The sequence below is a fragment of the Bombina bombina genome, chromosome 7 (assembly GCF_027579735.1).
Source record: "Bombina bombina isolate aBomBom1 chromosome 7, aBomBom1.pri, whole genome shotgun sequence".
In the NCBI taxonomy this organism is placed as follows: Eukaryota; Metazoa; Chordata; class Amphibia; order Anura; family Bombinatoridae; genus Bombina; species Bombina bombina.
In genome coordinates, this window is record NC_069505.1 from 460,035,497 (window position 1) to 460,062,347 (window position 26,851).

At 39.6% G+C, this 26,851-nt stretch overlaps 1 protein-coding gene across 2 annotated transcripts in view; it reads right to left on the reverse strand.

The window, feature by feature from the left end:
• The window catches only part of LOC128635991 (gastrula zinc finger protein XlCGF26.1-like), a 58,525-nt gene extending 32,384 nt beyond the window's left edge, over positions 1–26,141 (reverse strand). The window contains exon 1 of one of the 2 annotated variants that reach the window (XM_053689066.1): positions 26,070–26,141. The gene's annotated coding sequence lies outside the window, so the exon portion shown is untranslated. The remainder of the gene's footprint in view (positions 1–26,069) is intronic. The other variant, XM_053689067.1, reaches the window with a different exon arrangement.
• Between the last annotated feature and the right edge of the window lie 710 nt (positions 26,142–26,851).

The following is a 26,851-nucleotide window of genomic DNA, read 5'->3' on the forward strand; positions in this document are numbered from 1 at the left end:
TCACACACACAGCCCATCCCTAGTACCTTATATACAGATATATAATATTATAGAGAGGTTCCCTCTGTCTCTCACACACACACAGCCCCTCCCCAGTACCTTATATACAGATAAATAGTATTATAGAGAGGCTCCCTCTGTCTCACACACACACAGCACCTCCCCAGTACCTTATATACAGATATATAAAATTATACAGAGGCTCCCTCTGTCTCACACACACACACAGCACCTCCCCAGTACCTTATATACAGATATATAATATTATAGAGAGGTTCCCTCTGTCTCACACACACACACACAGACACAGCCCCTCCCAGTACCTTATATACAGATATATAAATATTATAGAGAGGTTCCCTTTGTCTCACACACACACAGCCCCTCTCCAGTACCTTATATACAAATATATAATATTATAGAGAGATAACCTCTGTCTCACACACACACAGCCCCATCCCCAGTACCATATACACAGATATATAATATTATAGAGAGGTTCCCTCTGTCTCACACACACAGCCCATCCACAGTACCTTATATACAGATATATAATATTATAGAGAGGTTCCCTCTGTCTCACACAGACACAGCCCCTCCCCAGTACCTTATATACAGATATATAATATTATAGAGAGGTTCCCTCTGTCTCTCACACACACACAGCCCCTCCCCAGTACCTTATATACAGATATATAAAATTATACAGAGGTTACCTCTGTCTCACACACACACAGCCCCTCCCCAGTACCTTATATATAGATATATAATATTATAGAGAGGTTCCCTCCACCTCACACACAGCCCCTCCCCAGTACCTTATACACAAATATATAACATTATAGAGAGGTTCCCTCTGCCTCACACACAGCCCCTCCCCAGTACCTTATATACAGATATATACTATTATATAGAGGTTCCCTTTTTCTGTCACACACACAGCCCCTCCCCAGTACCTTATATACAGATATATACTATTATATAGAGGTTCCCTCTTTCTGTCACACACACAACCCCTCCCCAGAACCTTATATACAGATATATAATATTTTAGATGTTGCCTCTGTCTCTCTCACACACAGCCCCTCCCCAGTACCTTATATACAGATATATAAATATTATAGAGAGGTTCCCTCTATCTCACACACACACAGCCCCTCCCCAGTACCTTATATACAGATATATAATATTATAGAGAGGTTCCCTCTGTCTCACACACACACAGCCCCTCCCCAGTACCTTATATACAGATATATAAATATTATAGAGAGGTTCCCTCTGTCTCACACACACACAGCCCCTCCCCAGTACCTTATATACAGATATATAATATTATAGAGAGATTACCTCTGTCTCACACACACAGCCCCTCCCCAGTACCTTATACACAGATATATAATATTATAGAGAGGTTCCCTCTGTCTCACACACACAGCCCATCCCCAGTACCTTACACACAGATATATAATATTATAGAGAGGTTCCCTCTGTCTCACACACACAGCCCATCCCCAGTACCTTATATACAGATATATAATATTATAGAGAGGTTCCCCCTGTCTCTCACACACACACAGCCCCTCCCCAGTACCTTATATACAGATATATAGTATTATAGAGAGGTTCCCTCTGTCTCACACACACACACAGACCCTCCCCAGTACATTATATACAGATATATAATATTATAGAGAGATTCCCTCTGTCACACACACACAGCCCCTCCCCAGTACCTTATATACAGATATATAAAGTTATAGAGAGGTTCCCTCCACCTCACACACAGCCCCTCCCCAGTACCTTATACACAGATATATAACATTATAGAGAGGTTCCCTCTGCCTCACACACAGCCCCTCCCCAGTACCTTATATACAGATATATACTATTATATAGAGGTTCCCTCTTTCTGTCACACACACAGCCCCTCCCCAGTACCTTATATACAGATATATAAAATTATAGAGAGGTTCCCTCTGTCTCACACACACAGCCCATCCCTAGTACCTTATATACAGATATATAATATTATAGAGAGGTTCCCTCTGTCTCTCACACACACACAGCCCCTCCCCAGTACCTTATATACAGATAAATAGTATTATAGAGAGGCTCCCTCTGTCTCACACACACACAGCACCTCCCCAGTACCTTATATACAGATATATAAAATTATACAGAGGCTCCCTCTGTCTCACACACACACACAGCACCTCCCCAGTACCTTATATACAGATATATAATATTATAGAGAGGTTCCCTCTGTCTCACACACACACACAGACACAGCCCCTCCCAGTACCTTATATACAGATATATAAATATTATAGAGAGGTTCCCTTTGTCTCACACACACACAGCCCCTCTCCAGTACCTTATATACAAATATATAATATTATAGAGAGATAACCTCTGTCTCACACACACACAGCCCCATCCCCAGTACCATATACACAGATATATAATATTATAGAGAGGTTCCCTCTGTCTCACACACACAGCCCATCCACAGTACCTTATATACAGATATATAATATTATAGAGAGGTTCCCTCTGTCTCACACAGACACAGCCCCTCCCCAGTACCTTATATACAGATATATAATATTATAGAGAGGTTCCCTCTGTCTCTCACACACACACAGCCCCTCCCCAGTACCTTATATACAGATATATAAAATTATACAGAGGTTACCTCTGTCTCACACACACACAGCCCCTCCCCAGTACCTTATATATAGATATATAATATTATAGAGAGGTTCCCTCCACCTCACACACAGCCCCTCCCCAGTACCTTATACACAAATATATAACATTATAGAGAGGTTCCCTCTGCCTCACACACAGCCCCTCCCCAGTACCTTATATACAGATATATACTATTATATAGAGGTTCCCTTTTTCTGTCACACACACAGCCCCTCCCCAGTACCTTATATACAGATATATACTATTATATAGAGGTTCCCTCTTTCTGTCACACACACAACCCCTCCCCAGAACCTTATATACAGATATATAATATTTTAGATGTTGCCTCTGTCTCTCTCACACACAGCCCCTCCCCAGTACCGTATATACAGATATATAAATATTATAGAGAGGTTCCCTCTATCTCACACACACACAGCCCCTCCCCAGTACCTTATATACAGATATATAATATTATAGAGAGGTTCCCTCTGTCTCACACACACACAGCCCCTCCCCAGTACCTTATATACAGATATATAAATATTATAGAGAGGTTCCCTCTGTCTCACACACACACAGCCCCTCCCCAGTACCTTATATACAGATATATAATATTATAGAGAGATTACCTCTGTCTCACACACACAGCCCCTCCCCAGTACCTTATACACAGATATATAATATTATAGAGAGGTTCCCTCTGTCTCACACACACAGCCCATCCCCAGTACCTTACACACAGATATATAATATTATAGAGAGGTTCCCTCTGTCTCACACACACAGCCCATCCCCAGTACCTTATATACAGATATATAATATTATAGAGAGGTTCCCCCTGTCTCTCACACACACACAGCCCCTCCCCAGTACCTTATATACAGATATATAGTATTATAGAGAGGTTCCCTCTGTCTCACACACACACACAGACCCTCCCCAGTACATTATATACAGATATATAATATTATAGAGAGATTCCCTCTGTCACACACACACAGCCCCTCCCCAGTACCTTATATACAGATATATAAAGTTATAGAGAGGTTCCCTCCACCTCACACACAGCCCCTCCCCAGTACCTTATACACAGATATATAACATTATAGAGAGGTTCCCTCTGCCTCACACACAGCCCCTCCCCAGTACCTTATATACAGATATATACTATTATATAGAGGTTCCCTCTTTCTGTCACACACACAGCCCCTCCCCAGTACCTTATATACAGATATATAAAATTATAGAGAGGTTCCCTCTGTCTCACACACACAGCCCCTCCCCAGTACCTTATATACAGATATATAGCATTATAGAGATGTTCCCTCTGTCTCACACACACACACAACCCCTCCCCAGTACCTTATATACAGATATATAATATTATAGATGTTGCCTCTGTCTCTCTCACACATAGCCCCTCCCCAGTACCTTATATACAGATATATAAATATTATAGAGAGGTTCCCTCTATCTCACACACACACAGCCCCTCCCCAGTACCTTATATACAGATATATAATATTATAGAGAGGTTCCCTCTGTCTCACACACACACAGCCCCTCCCCAGTACCTTATATACAGATATATAAATATTATAGAGAGGTTCCCTCTGTCTCACACACACACAGCCCCTCCCCAGTACCTTATATACAGATATATAATATTATAGAGAGATTACCTCTGTCTCACACACACAGCCCCTCCCCAGTACCTTATACACAGATATATAATATTATAGAGAGGTTCCCTCTGTCTCACACACACAGCCCATCCCCAGTACCTTATATACAGATATATAATATTATAGAGAGGTTCCCCCTGTCTCACACACACACACAGCCCCTCCCCAGTACCTTATATACAGATATATAGTATTATAGAGAGGTTCCCTCTGTCTCACACACACACACAGACCCTCCCCAGTACATTATATACAGATATATAATATTATAGAGAGATTCCCTCTGTCACACACACACAGCCCCTCCCCAGTACCTTATATACAGATATATAAAATTATAGAGAGATTCCCTCTGTCTCACATACACACTGACCCCTCCCCAGTACCTTATATACAGATATATAAAATACTATAGAGAGGTTCCCTCTGTCTCACACACACAGCCCATCACACAGATATATAATATTATAGAGAGGTTCCCTCTGTCTCACACACAGAGCCCCTCCCCAGTACCTTATATACAGATATATAATATTATAGAGAGATAACCTCTGTCTCACACACACACAGCCCCATCCCCAGTACCTTATACACAGATATATAATATTATAGAGAGGTTCCCTCTGTCTCACACACACAGCCCATCCCCAGTACCTTATATACAGATATATAATATTATACAGAGGTTTCCTCTGTCTCACACAGCCCCTCCCCAGTACCTTATACACAGATATATAATATTATAGAGAGTTTCCCTCTGTCTCACACACACAGCCCATCCCCAGTACCTTATACACAGATATATAATATTAAAGAGAGGTTCCATCTGTCTCACACACACAGCCCATCCACAGTACCTTATATACAGATATATAATATTATAGAGGTTCCCTCTGTCTCACAAACACACACACAGACACAGCCCCTCCCCAGTACCTTATATACAGATATATAATATTATAGAGAGGTTCCCTCTGTCTCTCACACACACACAGCCCCTCCCCAGTACCTTATATACAGATATATAAAATTATACAGAGGTTACCTCTGTCTCACACACACACAGCCCCTCCCCAGTAACTTAGATACAGATATATATATTATAGAGAGGTTCCCTCTGTCTCACACACACAGCCCCTCCCCAGTACCTTATATACAGATATATAATATTATACAGAGCTTCCCTCTGTCTCACACACACAGCCCCTCCCCAGTACCTTATATACAGATATATAATATTATAGAGAGGTTCCCTCTGTCTCACACAGCCCATCCCCAGTACCTTATACACAGATATATAATATTATAGAGAGGTTCCCTCTGTCTCTCTCACACACAGCCCATCCACAGTACCTTATATACAGATATATAATATTATAGAGAGGTTCCCTCTGTCTCACACACACACACAGCCCCTCCCCAGTACCTTATATACAGATATATAAAATTATACAGAGGTTACCTCTGTCTCACACACACACAGCCCCTCCCCAGTACCTTATATATAGATATATAATATTATAGAGAGGTTCCCTCTGCCTCACACACAGCCCCTCCCCAGTACCTTATACACAGATATATAATATTATATAGAGGTTCCCTCTTTCTGTCACACACACAGCCCCTCCCCATTAACTTATATACAGATATATAAAATTATAGAGAGGTTCCCTCTGTCTCACACACACAGCCCCTCCCCAGTACCTTATATACAGATATATAGCATTATAGAGATGTTCCCTCTATCTCACACACACACAACCCCTCCCAAGTACCTTATATACAGATATATAATATTATAGAAAGGTTCCCTCTGTCTCACACACACAGCCCCTCCCCAGTACCTTATATACAGATATATAATATTATAGAGAGGTCCCCTCTGTCTCACACAGTCCCTTCCCAGTAACTTATATACAGATATATAATATTATAGAGGTTCCCTTTGTCTCAAACACACAGCCCCCCCCCCAGTACCTTATATACAGATATATAATATTATAGAGGTTGCCTCTGTCTCTCTCACATACAGCCCCTCCCCAGTACCTTATATACAGATATATAATATTATAGAAAGGTTCCCTCTGTCTCACACACACAGCCCCTCCCCAGTATCTTATATACAGATATATAATATTATAGAGAAAATCCCTCTGTCTCACACACACAGCCCTTCCCCAGTACCTTATATACATATATATATAATATTATAGAGATGTTCCCTCTGTCTCTCTCACACACAGCCCCTCCCCAGTACCTTATATACAGATATATAATATTATAGAAAGGTTCCCTCTGTCTCACACACACAGCCCCTCCCCAGTACCTTATATACAGATATATAATATTATAGAGAGGTTCCCTCTGTCTCACACAGCCCCTCCCCATTAACTTATATACAGATATATAATATTATAGAGGTTCCCTTTGTCTCAAACACACAGCACCCCCCAGTACCTTATATACAGATATATAATATTATAGAGAGGTTCCCTCTGTCTCACACACACACAACCCCTCCCCAGTACCTTACATACAGATATATAATATTATAGAGAGGTTCCCTCTGTCTCACACACACAGCCCCTCCCCAGTATCTTATATACAGATATATAATATTATAGAGAGGTTCCCTCTGTCTCACACACACACACACAGCCCCTCCCCAGTACCTTATATACAGATATATAATATTATAGAGAGGTTCCCTCTGTCTCTCACACACACACAGCCCCTCCCCAGTACCTTATATACAGATATATAAAATTATACAGAGGTTACCTCTGTCTCACACACACACAGCCCCTCCCCAGTACCTTATATATAGATATATAATATTATAGAGAGGTTCCCTCCACCTCACACACAGCCCCTCCCCAGTACCTTATACACAGATATATAACATTATAGAGAGGTTCCCTCTGCCTCACACACAGCCCCTCCCCAGTACCTTATATACAGATATATACTATTATAGAGGTTACCTCTTTCTGTCACACACACAGCCCCTCCCCAGTACCTTATATACAGATATATAAAATTATAGAGAGGTTCCCTCTGTCTCACACACACAGCCCCTCCCCAGTACCTTATATACAGATATATAGCATTATAGAGATGTTCCCTCTGTCTCACACACACACAACCCCTCCCCAGTACCTTATATACAGATATATATATATTATAGATGTTGACTCTGTCTCTCTCACACACAGCCCCTCCCCAGTACCTTATATACATATATATAAATATTATAGAGAGGTTCCCTCTATCTCACACACACACAGCCCCTCCCCAGTACCTTATATACAGATATATAATATTATAGAGAGGTTCCCTCTGTCTCACACACACACAGCCCCTCCCCAGTACCTTATATACAGATATATAAATATTATAGAGAGGTTCCCTCTGTCTCACACACACACAGCCCCTCCCCAGTACCTTATATACAGATATATAATATTAGAGAGAGATTACCTCTGTCTCACACACACAGCCCCTCCCCAGTACCTTATACACAGATATATAATATTATAGAGAGGTGCCCTCTGTCTCACACACACAGCCCATCCCCAGTACCTTATACACAGATATATAATATTATAGAGAGGTTCCCTCTGTCTCACACATACAGCCCATCCCCAGTACCTTATATACAGATATATAATATTATAGAGAGGTTCCCCCTGTCTCTCACACACACACAGCCCCTCCCCAGTACCTTATATACAGATATATAGTATTATAGAGAGGTTCCCTCTGTCTCACACACAGAGCCCCTCCCCAGTACCTTATATGCAGATATATAATATTATAGAGAGATAACCTCTGTCTCACACACACACAGCCCCATCCCCAGTACCTTATACACAGATATATAATATCATAGAGAGCTTCCCTCTGTCTCACACACACAGCCCATCCCCAGTACCTTATATACAGATATATAATTTTATACAGAGGTTTCCTCTGTCTCACACAGCCCCTCCCCAGTACCTTATACACAGATATATAATATTATAGAGAGTTTCCCTCTGTCTCACACACACAGCCCATCCCCAGTACCTTATACACAGATATATAATATTAAAGAGAGGTTCCATCTGTCTCACACACACAGCCCATCCACAGTACCTTATATACAGATATATAATATTATAGAGAGGTTCCCTCTGTCTCACAAACACACACACAGACACAGCCCCTCCCCAGTACCTTATATACAGATATATAATATTATAGAGAGGTTCCCTCTGTCTCTCACACACACACAGCCCCTCCCCAGTACCTTATATACAGATTTATAAAATTATACAGAGGTTACCTCTGTCTCACACACACACAACCCCTCCCCAGTACCTTATATACAGATATATAAAATTATACAGAGGTTACCTCTGTCTCACACACACACACAACCCCTCCCCAGTACCTTATATACAGATATATAATATTATAGAGGTTGCCTCTGTCTCTCACACACAGCCCCTCCCCAGTACCTTATATACAGATATATAATATTATAGAGAGGTTCCCTCTGTCTCACACACACAGCCCCTCCCCAGTAACTTATATACAGATATATATATTATAGAGAGGTTCCCTCTGTCTCACACACACAGCCCCTCCCCAGTACCTTATATACAGATATATAATATTATAGAGAGGTTCCCTCTGTCTCACACACACAGCCCCTTCCCAGTAACTTAGAGGGAGTGCAGAATTATTAGCCCCTTAATGACAACTGACGTACCAGGTACGTCATGCAAAAACTTACTGTTAATGACAATGGACGTACCTGGTACGTCAGTTGTCTAACAGAGTGCTGGAAGTGATCACAATCACTTCCAGCAGCTCTGAGGGTATTGCAGTGATGCCTCGATATGGAGGCATCCTGCAATACCCCTTTACAAGCCTCCGATGCAGAGAGAGCCACTCTGTGGCCCTCTCTGCACCGGTAGCGATGTTGCCGATGGTGCCGTTGTCGGGTGGGAGGAGGGAGCGTGCGCGCGCGTGCACGATGCACGCGCGTGTGCACGATGCGCGTGCACGATGCACGGGAGGTGCGTGTGCACGGGACGCGCGTGCACGCGCATGTGCACACATTTGCCACATTAGCCACACTGACAATGAAGGAACTGGAAGGGGAAAAAAAAAAGTTACATTTTTTTTTTTACATATAAAAGGATCTGGGAGGGGGAGGGGGTGGGGGTATTGTGGGGGGGGCTGCTACACTACAGAAATAATTAAAAATAAAAATAAAAGTAATAAATAAAATTTAAATACTTTGGTTTGTGGGGCCAAACTGGGTACTGGCAGACAGCTGCCAGTACCCAAGATGGCGGTAATTAGGTAGGGGAGAGGGTTAGAGAGCTGGAGGGGGGGATCAGGGAGGTTGGTGCTAAGGCAGGGGTCCATCACAACTAAAATATTTTATTATTTTTATTTAAAAAAAACAAAAAACTCTTTTATTTAGTACTGGCAGACTTTCTGCCAGTACTTAAGATGGCGGGAACAATTGTGGGGTGGGGGAGGGAAGAGAGCTGTTTGGGAGGGATCAGGGGGTGGGATGTGTCAGGTGGGAGGCTGATCTCTAAAATTAACCCTGCAAGCTCCCTACAAGCTACCTAATTTAACCCCTTCACTGCTGGGCATAATTCACGTGTGGTGCGCAGCAGCATTTAGCGGCCTTCTAATTACCAAAAAGCAGCGCCAAAGTCATATAAGTCTGCTATTTCTGAACAAAGGGGATCCCAGAGAAGCTTTTACAACAATTCCTGCCATAATAGCACAAGCTGTTTGTAAATAATTTCAGTGAGAAACCTAAAATTGTGAAAAATGTAAAGTTCTTTTTTTATTTGCTCGCATTTGGCGGTTAAATAGTGGCATAAAATATACCAAAATGGGCCTAGATCAATACTTGGGGTTGTCTACTACACTACACTAAAGCTAAAATTAACCCTACAAGCTCCCTTATTAACCCCTTCACTCCTGGGCATAAAACATGTGTGGTGCGCAGCGGCATTCTAATTACCAAAAAGCAACCACAAAGTCATATAAGTCTGCTATTTCTGAACAAAGAGGATCCCAGAGAAGCATTTACAACCATTTGTGCCATAATTGCAGAAGCTGTTTGTAAATAATTTCAGTGGGAAACCTAAAGTTTGTGAGAAAATTTGTGAAAAAAATTAACTTTTTTTTTTTTTTAATCGCATTTGGCGGTGAAATGGTGGCATGAAATATACCAAAATGGGCCTAGATCAATACTTTGGGATATTTTCTAAAACAAAATATATACATGTCAAGGGATATTCAGGTATTCCTGACAGATATCAGGGTTCCAAAGTAACTAGCGCTAATTTTGAAAAAAAAAAGTGGTTTGGAAATAGCAAAGTGCTACTTGTATTTATTGCCCCATAAATTGCAAAAAAAGCAAAGAACATGTAAACATTGGGTATTTCTAAACTCAGGACAAAATTTATAAACTATTTAGCATGGGTGTTTTTTGGTGTTGTAGATGTGTAACAGATTTTGGGGGCCAAAGATAGAAAAAGTGTGTTTTTTTCCATTTTTTCCTCATATTTTTTTTTTTTTTTTTTAGTAAATTATAAGATATGATGAAAATAATGGTATCTTTAGAAAGCCCATTTAATGACGAGAAAAACGGTATATAATATGTGTGGGTACAGTAAATGAGTAAGAGGAAAATTACAGCTAAACACAAACACTGCAGAAATGTAAAAATAGCCATTGTCATTAAGGGTAAGAAAATTGAAAAATGGTCCGGTCATTAAGGGGTTAGGCAAGTTGTATTTTTGAGGATTAATTTTATTATTGAACAACAACCATGTTCTCAATGAACCCAAAAAAACTCATTAATATCAAAGCTGAATAGTTTTGGAAGTAGTTTTTAGTTTGTTTTTAGTTGTAGCTATTTTACGGGGATATCTGTGTGTGCAGGTGACTATTACTGTGTATAATTATTAGGCAACTTAACAAAAAACAAATATATACCCATTTCAATTATTTATTTTTACCAGTGAAACCAATATAACATCTCAACATTCACAAATATACATTTCAAAAACAAAACAAAAACAAATCAGTGACCAATATAGCCACCTTTCTTTGCAAGGACACTCAAAAGCCTGCCATCCATGGATTCTGTCAGTGTTTTGATCTGTTCACCATCAACATTGCGTGCAGCAGCAACCACAGCCTCCCAGACACTGTTCAGAGAGGTGTACGGTTTTCCCTCCTTGTAAATCTCACATTTGATGATGGACCACAGGTTCTCAATGGGGTTCAGATCAGGTGAACAAGGAGGCCATGTCATTATATTTTCTTCTTTTATACCCTTTCTAGCCAGCCACGCTGTGGAGTACTTGTACGCGTGTGATGGAGCATTGTCCTGCATTAAAATCATATTTTTCTTGAAGTATGCAGACTTCTTCCTGTACCACTGCTTGAAGAAGGTGTCTTCCAGAAACTGGCAGTAGGACTGGGAGTTGAGCTTGACTCCATCCTCAACCCGAAAAGGCCCCACAAGCTCATCTTTGATGATACCAGCCCAAACCAGTACTCCACCTCCACCTTGCCGGACTGGAGCTCTCTGCCCTTTACCAATCCAGCCACGGGCCCATCCATCTGGCCCATCAAGACTCACTCTCATTTCATCAGTCCATAAAACCTTAGAAAAATCAATCTTGAGATATTTCTTGGCCCAGTCTTGACGTTTCAGCTTGTGTGTCTTGTTCAGTGGTGGTCGTCTTTCAGCCTTTCTTACCTTGGCCATGTCTCTGAGTATTGCACACCTTGTGCTTTTGGGCACTCCAGTGATGTTGCAGCTCTGAAATATGGCCAAACTGGTGGAAAGTGGCATCTTGGCAGCTGCACGCTTGACTTTTCTCAGTTCATGGGCAGTTATTTTGCGCCTTGGTTTTTCCACACGCTTCTTGCGACCCTGTTGACTATTTTGAATGAAACGCTTGATTGTTTGATGATCACGCTTCAGAAGCTTTGCAATTTTAAGAGTGCTGCATCCCTCTGCAAGATATCTCACTATTTTTTACTTTTCTGAGCCTGTCAAGTCCTTCTTTTGACCCATTTTGCCAAAGGAAAGGAAGTTGCCTAATAATTATGCACACCTGATATAGGGTGTTGATGTCATTAGACCACACCCCTTCTCATTACAGAGATGCACATCACCTAATATGCTTAATTGGTAGTAGGCTTTTGAGCCTATACAGCTTGGAGTAAGACAACATGCATAAAGAGGATGATGTGGTCAAAATACTCATTTGCCTAATAATTCTGCACTCCCTGTATATACAGATATATATATATTATAGAGAGGTTCCCTCTGTCTCACACACACAGCCCCTCCCCAGTACTTTATATACAGATATATAATATTATACAGAGCTTCCCTCTGTCTCACACACACAGCCCCTCCCCAGTACCTTATATACAGATATATAATATTATACAGAGGTTTCCTCTGTCTCACACAGCCCCTCCCCAGTACCTTATACACAGATATATAATATTATAGAGAGTTTCCCTCTGTCTCACACACACAGCCCATCCCCAGTACCTTATACACAGATATATAATATTATAGAGAGGTTCCCTCTGTCTCACTCACACAGCCCATCCACAGTACCTTATATACAGATATATAATATTATAGAGAGGTTCCCTCTGTCTCACACACACACACAGACACAGCCCCTCCCCAGTACCTTATATACAGATATATAATATTATAGAGAGGTTCCCTCTGTCTCTCACACACACACAGCCCCTCCCCAGTACCTTATATACAGATATATAAAATTATACAGAGGTTACCTCTGTCTCACACACACACACAGCCCCTCCCCAGTACCTTATATATAGATATATAATATTATAGAGAGGTTCCCTCCGCCTCACACACAGCCCCTCCCCAGTACCTTATACACAGATATATAATATTATATAGAGGTTCCCTCTTTCTGTCACACACACAGCCCCTCCCCAGTAACTTATATACAGATATATAAAATTATAGAGAGGTTCCCTCTGTCTCACACACACAGCCCCTCCCCAGTACCTTATATACAGATATATAGCATTATAGAGATGTTCCCTCTATCTCACACACACACAACCCCTCCCCAGTACCTTATATACAGATATATAATATTATAGAAAGGTTCCCTCTGTCTCACACACACAGCCCCTCCCCAGTACCTTATATACAGATATATAATATTATAGAGAGGTCCCCTCTGTCTCACACAGTCCCTTCCCAGTAACTTATATACAGATATATAATATTATAGAGGTTCCCTTTGTCTCAAACACACAGCCCCCCCCCAGTACCTTATATACAGATATATAATATTATAGAGGTTGCCTCTGTCTCTCTCACACACAGCCCCTCCCCAGTACCTTATATACAGATATATAATATTATAGAAAGGTTCCCTCTGTCTCACACACACAGCCCCTCCCCAGTACCTTATATACAGATATATAATATTATAGAGAGGTTCCCTCTGCCTCACACACACAGCCCTTCCCCAGTACCTTATATACATATATATAATATTATAGAGATGTTCCCTCTGTCTCTCTCACACACAGCCCCTCCCCAGTACCTTATATACAGATATATAATATTATAGAGAGGTTCCCTCTGTCTCACACACACACAGCCCCTCCCCAGTACCTTATATACAGATATATAATATTATAGAGAGGTTCCCTCTGTCTCACACACACACAGCCCCTCCCCAGTACCTTATATACAGATATATAATATTATAGAGAGGTTCCCTCTGTCTCACACACACACACAGCCCCTCCCCAGTAACTTATATACAGATATATATATTATAGAGAGGTTCCCTCTGTCTCACACACACAGCCCATCCCCAGTACCTTATACACAAATATATGTTGAAATTGTTTTTATTAGTTTTTATGACATATAACAATAAAAGCAAAATAAAATAAAATAAAGTGAAATACATGTGTCACTCGTTTTTCTTCACATTCTCAATGTGTTCTAACTTGCAGATTCAAGGAAAACAGTTTCCAACTTCAGTTATACAATTAGCAAAAACAAACTTTATAAATACACTTTCCGAATACTTATCTTATATCAAGCTCATTATAAACAGTCGTGCTTTTGCATCTATCGCTGCTTAGTTTCTCAGTGAGTCTCAGCGATTCTCAGCGAGGGTCCCGGCTCAAGTATTAAGTCTCGGCATTTGAAGCAGAAACGTTATTCTGAATGGCCTTTCTTTTTGCCTCATGGTGCATTATAAAAGGTTCCCATCTTGCTAAAAATCTCTCTTTATCATTGAAGGATTCAGCTGCTGCACTTGCCATATTGTAATGATATTCTAGTTTATTATAAATAAAGGATAAGTCAGGAGGGGTGGATTTCCAAAACTGAGCTATGCTAAATCTAACTATAGTGCAGATCATCATAGCTAGTTTAAGGTGTGTCTTTGGTATGCCTGGAATTGGGAAGTGAAGTAGAGCCTACTCTATTGTTAGTGTTATTTGTTTTTGGAGAATTTCACTAAGTAGTTGAGAGGTGTAGTCCCAGATTTTTTTAATTCGCTCACACTCCCACCACATATGGATATACAATCCTCTTTCCCCACACCCTCTATAACAAGTATGCGATAGTGCGTCTCTCAAACCGTGTGACCGTGTTGGGTGAAGGTACCATCTGAACGCAACCTTTATGTAATTTTCTTTAAGTAAGGCATTTGGTGTAAAGGACAATCCGTTTGAGAGGTTTGTATACCATGTTTTGATTGGCCAGTTTTTACCTATATCTTGTTCCCATCTAAGAATAGTTAGTGTCTTTTCTGTATTTCCTGGGGAATTAAAAATGGAATAGAGGGATGAAATCACTCCTGGTATATGAGAGGCGGTAAGGCACATTGTTTCTAATGTTGTGTTTGGGAGGGGTTGTGCATTGCCTAGTATTTCATTTGCTCTTGATCTCAATTGTAGATAATGATACCATATATTTTTGTCATTGATATCCATGTTTTGGTATTGATACACAGATATATAATATTAGAGAGAGGTTCCCTCTGTCTCACACACACAGCCCCTCCCCAGTACCTTATATACAGATATATAATACTGTATATAGGTGAATTCATAGGTGAATTTCAGGTTATTTGTATTTTGGTTCATAATCTCGAATGTTAAGTCCAAATCTATTTTCGTACCCTTCCAAATAATGAGTATGTCATATATATAGCGGAGGTAGAGGACCAGGTCCGCGCTCGCTGGGCAGGAGTCCCAAAAGACATTCTCCCACTTGCCCATGTACAAGTTGGCGTAACTTGGCGCGAACCTGGTCCCCATAGCCGTACCGCAAATCTGTTGATAGTACCTTCCGTTACTACAGAAATAGTTATGGTCCAGGATGTATCTGATACTCTCTAGAATGAAGTTCCTCTGGTCTTCCGGGACTTCCGAATCTTTTTTGAGAAATGATTCAACTGCTTCTATTCCTTTGTCATGGGGAACAAAAGTATAGAGCGTCGTGACATCGCACGTCGCCATGATGTATCCCTCTAACCAACTGATTTCTTCTAAGAGGTTCAATACCTCAGTTGAATCTCTGAGGAATGATGGAAGCTGTCTTACATATTTCTGTAACATCAGGTCCATGTATTCAGATAAATTGCTACATAGGGAGCCGATCCCGGATATAATCGGTCTCCCAGGTGGTTATTGTAGCGATATGTGAATCTTTGGTAGGTGATATATCACTGGAGTAATGGGGTGACTGATATTGATATAATTAAATTCCTTCTCATTGAGTATCCCCAATTGTCTGGCTCCATCCAACAATTCTTTTCTGAATCTTTCAACTGGATTTGAAGATAATTTTTTGTATGTCTCCTGATCACTGAGAATTCTTTCATTCTCCTGTTTATAATCTTTTTCATTCATGATCACAATACCTCCGCCTTTATCTGCGGGTTTGATAATAAGATTGTGATTGTTCTTCAAGTTTTTAATCGTTTTGGTCTGTCGATCAGTTAGATTATGTTTCTTAATCTTTATATCAAATATCCATTATCTCTTTGCACACTATGGTCTCAAAGGCCTCAATAGCTGCTCCTTTGCTATTGGTGGGATAAAACACTGATTTTGGTCTTAATTCAGTGTGTCTATAGGTGTCCCTTGAATCTGTGTATTCCTTTGTTGCCCATGCCGGTCTATCCACTGATGCTTTGGAAAAAAACCTCTTTAAGGTCAATTTCCTAATGAATTCCTTTGTGTTTACAAAGGTCTGGAATCTGTCCATACTTCTCGTTGGGACAAATGAGAGTCCTAATTTTAGGATGGAATTTTCTTCTTTAGTTAGTATATGGGAACTTAGATTAAAAATACCGTCGGTATTTTCAAAATCATCCTTATTTGTATCTTTCTTCTTATTTATTTTGATGCCTCTCCTTCCTCTATGGGTCTTCTTTTTGCTCCTGATGTGGTTGGGATGTCTAATTCCACATTCATCCGTAGTCTTAAGCTTTTCTCTTTCACTTTGCCGTGTGGGGGACCCAATTCTAAAAAAGATGGAGAATTTTCTGTCATAGGGGTAGTTGGAACCCTGTCGTTGGTTTTCGGTCTTATTCCTTTACCATGTTGTTCTGATTTCCAATTGTCTCTCATATTAGCCTCTCTACGTTCCTCTCTGTGAGGTTTATCTCGATTTTTCCATATGGGTGTCTGGTAAGATTCTCTATCACCAGGATGGTAATCATTTCTTCTTTCATATTCATCTGAGTATTCGTCATAATATTGGTCATTCTCATCAAAATCATAATTTTGTCCATAGTCCAACAATGGGCCCCAATACACACATCTGAATAGAGAGATTATCATCACCCTCCGAGAAGACAAGAATATGAAAGGGGAAACTACCAAGGAAAACAGGAGGACTATGGACAAAATTATGATTTTGATAAGAATGACCAATATTATGATGAATACTCAGATGAATATGAAAGAAGAAATGATTACCATCCTGGTGATAGAGAATCTTACCAGACACCCATATGGAAAAATCGAGATAAACCTCACAGAGAGGAACGTAGAGAGGCTAATATGAGAGACAATTGGAAATCAGAACAACATGGTAAAGGAATAAGAACGAAAACCAATGACAGGGTTCCAACTACCCCTATGACAGAAAATTCTCCATCTTTTATAGAATTGGGTCCCCCACACAGTAAAGTGGAAGAGAAAAACTTAAGACCACGGATGAATGTGGAATTAGACGTCCCAACCACATCAGGAGCAAAAAGAAGACCCATAGAAGAAGGAGAGGGGGCATCAAAATAAATAAGAAGAAAGATACAAATAAGGATGATTTTGAAAATACCGACGGTATTTTTAATCTAAGTTCCCATATACTAACTAAAGAAGAAAAGCCCATCCTAAAATTAGGACTCTCATTTGCCCCAACGAGAAGTATGGACAGATTCCAGATCTTTGTAAACACAAAGGAATTCATTAGGAAATTGACCTTAAAGAGTTTTTTTTCCAAAGCATCAGTGGATAGACCAGCATGGGCAACAAAGGAATACACAGATTCAAGGGACACCTATAGACACACTGAATTAAGACCAAAATCAGTGTTTTATCCCACCAATAGCAAAGGAGCAGCTATTGAGGCCTTTGAGACGATAGTGTGCAAAGAGATAAAGGATATTCGGTCTAAACAATTAAAGATTAAGAAACATAATCTAACTGATCGACAGACCAAAACGATTAAAAACTTGGAGAACAATCACAATCTTATTATCAAACCCGCATTTAAAGGCAGAGGTATTGTGATCATGAATGAAAAAGATTATAAACAGGAGAATGAAAGAATTCTCAGTGATCAGGAGACATACAAAAAAATTATCTTCAAATCCAGTTGAAAGATTCAGAAAAGAATTGTTGGTCTTATTGGATGGAGCCAGACAATTGGGGATACTCAATGAGAAGGAATTTAATTATATCAATATCAGTCACCCCATTACTCCAGTGAGATTCACAAATCGCTACAATCACCACCTGGGAGACCGATTATATCCGGGATCGGCTACCTATGTAGCAATTTATCTGAATACGTGGACCTGATGTTACAGAAATATGTAAGACAGCTTCCATCATTCCTCAGAGATTCAACTGAGGTATTGAACCTCTTAGAAGAAATCAGTTGGGAAGAGGGATACATCATGGCGACGTGCGATGTCACGTCGCTCTATACTTGTATTCCCCATGACAAAGGAATAGAAGCAGTTGAATCATTTCTCAAAAAAGTTTCGGAAGTCCCGGAAGACCAGAGGAACTTCATTCTAGAGAGTATCAGATACATCCTGGACCATAACTATTTCTGTAGTAACGGAAGGTACTATCAACAGATTTGCGGTACGGCTATGGGGACCAGGATCGTGCCAAGTTATGCCAACTTGTACATGGGCAAGTGGGAGAATGTCTTTTGGGACTCCTGCCCAGCGAGTGCGGACCTGGTCCTCTACTGCCACTATATAGATGACATACTCATTATTTGGAAGGGTACGAAAATAGATTTGGACTTCACATTCGAGATTATGAAGCAAAATACAAATAACCTGAAATTCACCTATGAATGGAGCACGATGGAAGTAACTTTCTTAGACCTCAACATCAAGGTCAAACAAGGGAAAATTGAAATATCAACACATTTTAAAAAAGTGGATAGCAACAACTACTTCCATGAGACCAGCTGCCACCACATAAATTGGAAAAATAACATCCCGAAGGGGCAGCTGATGAGGATGAGAAAAAACTGCTCCACTCAAGATAAATGGGAAGAACAATCAGAGTTAATAAAGAAGAAGTTCATAGACAGAGGATATGATGAGACTATGTTGAATCAGAAAAAAAGAAGAAGTCAGTGGTATTGAAAGGACAGAACTGACAAGGTACAGGAAAAAGATAACAAAGACAGCAGAAGAAGATGAGACTCTCAATGTCCCAATGATCACTGAATATAGTGGCAATAAGAGAATTATAGAAAACATCTTTAAGAAACACTGGGCTTTGTTGAAGGAAGATGATATAATCGGAGAGAATCTTCCAGATAAACCCCGATTCATCTATAGAAAAGTGAAAAATCTGAAAAGCCATCTAGCACCAAGCATCCAGAGGAGAAAAAACCCTGAAATTAAAGATGTCTTTGGGAAGAAAATCACAGGCTTCTTTCCATGCCTGTCCTGTAAAGCCTGTAAACATGGGAGAAAATCCACAAAGTTCGTTTGTCATAATACGAAAGAAACCTATAAGATACACAAAGTAATAAGGTGTCAGGATAAAGGAATTATATACATGTTACAATGCTCCTGCGGTCTACAATACATTGGCCAAACCTCAAGACCTTTGAGGGATAGAATCCGGGAGCATTTGTTATTAATAGAAAAATCTAGCATGGATACGGCCTTGTATAAATAGTTCTCTACAGTACATAAAGGGAATATGAAGGATTTTACCTTTATGGGGATACAGAAAGTCAGGAAAGACTGGAGAGGAGGCAACTATGAGAAAAAACTGTTGTCTGCTGAATCCAAATGGATCTTTAACTTAGATTGTCTTTTTCCCAAAGGACTTAACAATAAAGAAGATCTATCCCATTTGCTTAATATGATTTAGATCTGAAAAGTCAACTTCTATTCAAATAGAGAGATTTTCTAATTTCAAACAGAGGTGAATTCCATCATTGTGACTACTCTGAAAGAAAGCGATAATACCACATGGTCTCATCAAAGTTGGTTCAGATCCTCTGCGAATACTTTAATAGACTACTACCTCTCCATACTAATATGTTGTCTTGTTTTAAATAAAAGTATTAATCATGATACAGACCTAACACTGATTGTATATACTAGTCGAGATCGGAGACTTTACTCAACATCCCCTTCCAATAGAGTATGATAGTCTACATATATTTATAATTATTTTAAAAAAATATTTACATTTGCCTAAATTTAGGCTAATACAAGGTACCAATACCTACAAAGTCAACTGAAAGCTGCGGAATTGTTGACTTATAAAATATGGAAAGACACATTTAGTGTTCCCTCTTCTAGATATATTCCAAGATTTTTATTCCCCATTTTAATATTCCAATGTCTTTAACCTTTTTTTCTACTCGCATATATTTTCGATTATGTAGGTCCTAGCATCAACAGGGTACGCATTACAGTAAGGGGCAACCCTATATTTAGATTTATTTATAGGTCCTCTGACAAGTCCTATAGGATTCTTATGAGGAATACTCTAAGAGACAAATATTCTTTATTCCAATTTAAGCACACATGGCATTAAATCCCTACTGGTTCTTTCTATTCGTTTTCATTTATGCAATTCCAACACTATGTTATGAGGATAGGAGGCTACCGCGATAATTATAAATTACACTAAACATACTGATAAAAGTATGATCTTTTATTTGGCTACATTGCTAAGCATGTCATAGGAATATTGTCTCTTGGCATTATTAAACAGGCATAGTCCCTGAACAATATTATATATTTGATAGCCAGCCCCCCCTTTTTTCACAGCTTAATGAAAGGTCTACATACACTATCTTACGATGAAAGGGATATACACTATCTTACGATGAATACTCTAAGAGACAAATATTCTTTATTTCAATATAAGCACACATGACATTAAATCCCTACTGGTTCTCTCTACTCATTTTCATTTATGTAATTCCAACACTATGTTATGAGGATAGGAAGCTACCGCGATAATTACAAATTAGACTAAACATACTGATGAAAGTATGATCTTTCATTTGGCAACATTGCTAAGCATGTCATATGAATATTGTTTCTAGGGATTATTAACCACGCATAGTCCCTGAACAATATTATACATCTGATAGCCAGCCCCCCTTTTTTCACAGAAAAGTGAAAGGGTTACATCGTATCTAAGCTAATTATATACATCTTTCTACATTACATCTATTAGAAAATAAATAAATGTATCTCTATCCACTGGTAGTTCTAACACCATCCAATCTTTGCAAAGTGGTATTATAAATCCATTACCATTGACGATCCTACTCTCTTCACATTTTTAGTGTATAGATATGGAACGATATATACTAAACTACTATAGCAACAGCTAATCGGTATGCTATATATTTCTCTCTTCACATGATCTACTACCTCTACTTTTGACCCAATCGAACAGATGACTCAATTTAGGGTACGATCGTCTTTGTAATTAAGGGATTCGGACAATCTATTTGACAGCTCAAACTCTCCACAAGGTATACAGCTATACCACTACCAATAGACACACAGAACAATGACAACACCTCCAATTGGGCCAATCAGCTTGGATTCATAGAAATATGACTATACCTAATGTTCGACTGCCCACTCAAAGGCGCATTCCAGCGTGACGTCACGACCAATCAGAGAGATCCATTTAGGGAGAAATAAAAAATGTATATAATCCATTTTCTCTCTTGAATTAACGAAATAATACCATCAGCCAAAATAGATGGTCCTAAGAATTTATAAAATATACAGCTAAATATGGTCGCAAATACGATCAGATTAACGAGACTCTGACCGGAAGTGACGTCACGATCCACTCTGAGCTAAGGTTACTAAATACACTCAGTCTTGCCCCATGAATTATATTATTATTATTATTTTTTTATTGTATAATGAAGAAAGCTCCACCCAATAAGTGAACAGATAATGTTTGTGCTTATTAATTTGATCACATACGAAAACCGGAAATATGAAAAACCGGAAGTAATCAATTTCTAAAACATGGGGTCAAGAGCTCTTTATAAGGCAACCGTTTAGTACTCACAAACCAGTCTTGAGAAAAGCCTATTACGGGCCGAAACGCGTAGACAGTGGTAAGCCTTATTTCATATATATTTTATTTGCTGTACAAGCTACACTATATTGGTTTCTTTTTTCCAGGAGGAGATCGTCATTTGTCCCTCAGTCCTACCCCATCTATTCTTGTGATATTTGCTTCTATCAAGTTTGCCAAGAACTTTAAGTACTTTTCACTCAAGTTTATACTTTGTGATTCACTAGACTTTTAGTTATCTTATTTATCACCCTTAGCGGCCACACAGCCGTTTTTTTCACCAATCCTTCTTTTTTGAATCGGACACCTCTTATTTGATTTTCTCTGGATTTTTTCTTTTTTCTTGTTTTTTCCACATTGGCTTTCTTACACACGGAATTTTAACTATATTTTATCATATATTTTTTCACACATATTTGGATTTTTTATTGATTTCGTATCCCCATTTTTATCCACGTTTTTATCACATATTGCTTTCCTATGTATTTTTACTTTGGACATCATCAGAATCTAAGTTCACTTTAATTTATTTAAAGACACACAGGACCTCTGTTATCCTCGCAAAGGATTACCCATTAGTTTATCTGGATTGTTTGTACATACCATCTGTTTATATTCATTGTGTTTCCCCATTTTGTTTTAAATATTTTTATTAATTCAGTGTATCATTTTTTAACCTATTGTTAAGGTATCATGGATCCATGACTTTAAGAGTTTTAACCCATCTGTCTTATCTTAAATTGTTTTATATGTAATAAATTGAATTTTAATATCATATCCACTTGTTCGTTTAGTACCTGCCTCCGTTTGGTAAGCGCCTGGGCATATCTACTATTTATTCCTGTCTCTCACACACACACAGCCCCTCCCCAGTACCTTATATACAGATATATAGTATTATAGAGAGGCTCCCTCTGTCTCACACACACACAGCCCCTCCCCAGTACATTATATACAGATATATAAAATTATACAGAGGTTCCCTCTGCCTCACACACACACCCCTCCCCAGTACCTTATATACAAATATATAATATTATAGAGAGGTTTCCTCTGCCTCACACACAGCCCCTCCCCAGTACCTTATATACAGATATATAGTATTATAGAGAGGTTCCATCTGTCTCACACACACACACAGCCCCTCCCCAGTACCTTATGTACAGATATATAATATTATAGAGAGGTTCCCTCTGTCTCACACACACAGCCCCTCCCCAGTACCTTATATACAGATATATAGTATTATAGAGAGGTTCCCTCTGTCTCTCACACACACAGCCCCTCCCCAGTACCTTATATACAGATATATAATATTAGAGAGGTTCCCTCTGTCTCACACACACAGCCCCTCCCCAGTACCTTATAAACAGATATATAATATTATAGAGAGGTTCCCTCTGTCTCACACACACAGCCCCTCCCCAGTAACTTATATACAGATATATAATATTATAGAGAGGTTCCCTCTGTCTCTCTCACACACAGCCCCTCCCCAGTACCTTATATACAGATATATAATATTATAGAGAGGTTCCCTCTGTCTCACACACACAACCCCTCCCCAGTACCTTATATACAGATATATAATATTATAGAGAGGTTCCCTCTGTCTCTCTCACACACAGCCCCTCCCCAGTACCTTATATACAGATATATAATATTATAGAAAGGTTCCCTCTGTCTCACACACAGCCCCTCCCCAGTACCTTATATACAGATATATAATATTATAGAGAGGTTCCCTCTGTCTCACACACACAGCCCTTCCCCAGTACCTTATATACAGATATATAATATTATAGAGAGGTTCCCTCTGTCTCACACACACAGCCCTTCCCCAGTACCTTATATACAGATATATAATATTATAGAGATGTTCCCTCTGTCTCACACACACACAGCCCCTCCCCAGTACCTTATATACAGATATATAATATTACAGAGAGGTTCCCTCTGTCTCACACACACACACAGTCCCTTCCCAGTAACTTATATACAGATATATAATATTATAGAGAAACCTATGTCTCTCTCACACACACACACACACAGTCCCTCCCCAGTACCTTATATACAGATATATAATATTATAGAGAGGTTCCCTCTGTCTCACACACAGGATCCCTCTGTCTCACACACAGCCCCTCCCCAGTATCTTATATACAGATATATAATATTATAGATAGTTTCCCTCTGTCTCACTCTTACAGCCCCTCCCCAGTACCTTATATACAGATATATAATATTATAGAGAGGTTCCCTCTGTCTCACACACAAACACAGACCCTCCCCTGTACCTTATATACAGATATATAATATTATAGAGAGGTTTCCTCTGTCTCACACACACACAGCCCCTCCCTATTACCTTATATACAGATATATAATATTATAGAGAGGTTCCCTCTGTCTCACACACACAGCCCCTCCCCAGTACCTTATATTCAGATATATAATATTATAGAGAAGTTCCCTCTGTCTCACACTCACAGCCCCTCCCCAGTACCTTATATACAGATATATAATTATAGAGAGGTTCCCTCTGTCTCACACACACAGCCCCTCCCCAATGCCTTATATACAAATCTATAATATTATAGAGTTGGTTCCCTCTGTCTCACACACACACACAGCCCATCCTCTGTACCTTATATACAGATATATAATATTATAGAGAGGTTCCCTCTGTCTCACACACAAACACAGACCCTCCCCTGTACCTTATATACAGATATATAATAATATAGAGAGGTTCCCTCTGTATCACACACACAGCCCCTCCCCAGTACCTTATACACAGATATATAATATTATAGGGAGGTTCCCTCTGTCTCACACACAGCCCCTCCCCAGTATGTTAAATACAGATATATAATATTATAGAGAGGTTCCCTCTGTCTCACACACCCAACTCCCCAGTACCTTATATACAGATATATAATATTATAGAGAGGTTCTCTCTGTCTCACACACACAGCTCCCTCCCCAGTACCTTATATACAGATATATAATATTATAGAGAGGTTCCCTCTGTCTCTCACACACACAACCCCCTCCCCAGTACCTTATATACAGATATATAATATTATACAGAGGTTCCCTCTGCCTCACACACACCAGTACCTTATATACAGATATATAATACAATAGAGAGGTTCCCTCTGTCTCACACACACCAGTACCTTATATACAGATATATATAATACAATAGAGAGGTTCCCTCTGTCTCACACACACCAGTACCTTATATACAGATATATAATACAATAGAGAGGTTCCCTCTGTCTCACACACACCAGTACCTTATATACAGATATATAATACAATAGAGAGGTTCCCTCTGTCTCACACACACCAGTACCTTATATACAGTACAGATATATAATATTATAGAGAGGTTCCCTCTGTCTCACACACACACAGCCTCCCCAGTACCTTATATACAGATATATAATACAATAGAGAGATTCCCTCTGTCTCACACACACACCTAGGGTTGCCACCTCAGCCATGTTTTCCTGGACACTTATGAGCTGCACATGCTGCAGGGTGTGCAGGGAGGAACATGTATTGTGTTTCTGGACAGCACTATTTATATTCCTGCCTGCACACCCTGCAGCGTGTGTAACTTATAAGTGTTCTGTATTTTAAGGGACAGGTGGCAACCCTACACACACCAGTACCTTATATACAGATATAGAAGTGTATATAGAGGCTCTCTCTGTAGGAATTTATAAAGAGATAATTATTACTATTAAACACACAGTTACTTACATGAAACAGCAGCAGATTGTTCTGTACAACACAAACTACATAAGAGTAGAGCAGCAGAGATCACACTGACACAGGAAGCTGCTTTTAAACTTCCCACCCTGCCCTGCAGTTCTCTTTCCCGAGTGGTCACGACGAGTCATGTGACGTTTAACGTCATTGTTCTTGCTGCTGGCCTGGAAGGGAACTAGCTGCTACACTAGCAGCAATCAATAATTAATATTAACGAATGTAAATATGAACAAAGACACCGTTGTATAGTGTTATATACCTGTGTATACTGCTATAAAGACGGTCTGATGGGATACTAGACAGCAGGAACCAGGGAAGGAGCCTCTATATACAGATCACATACCCTACTAACTGCCCCTCTTGTTATACAGAGCAACATACCCTACTAACTGCCCCTCTTGTTATATTATACAGAGCACATACCCCTACTAACTGCCCCTCTTGTTATATTATACAGAGCACATACCCTTACTAACTGCATACAGAGCACATACCTCTACTAGCTGCCCCTCTTGTTATATTATACAGAGCACATACCTCTACTAACTGCCCCTCTTGTTATATTATACAGAGCACATACCTCTACTAACTGCCCCTCTTGTTATATTATACAGAGCACATACCTCTACTAACGGCTCCTCTTGTTATATTATACAGAGCACATACCTCTACTAACTGCCCCTCTTGTTATATTATACAGAGCACATACCTCTACTAACTGCCCCTCTTGTTATATTATACAGAGCACATACCTCTACTAACGGCTCCTCTTG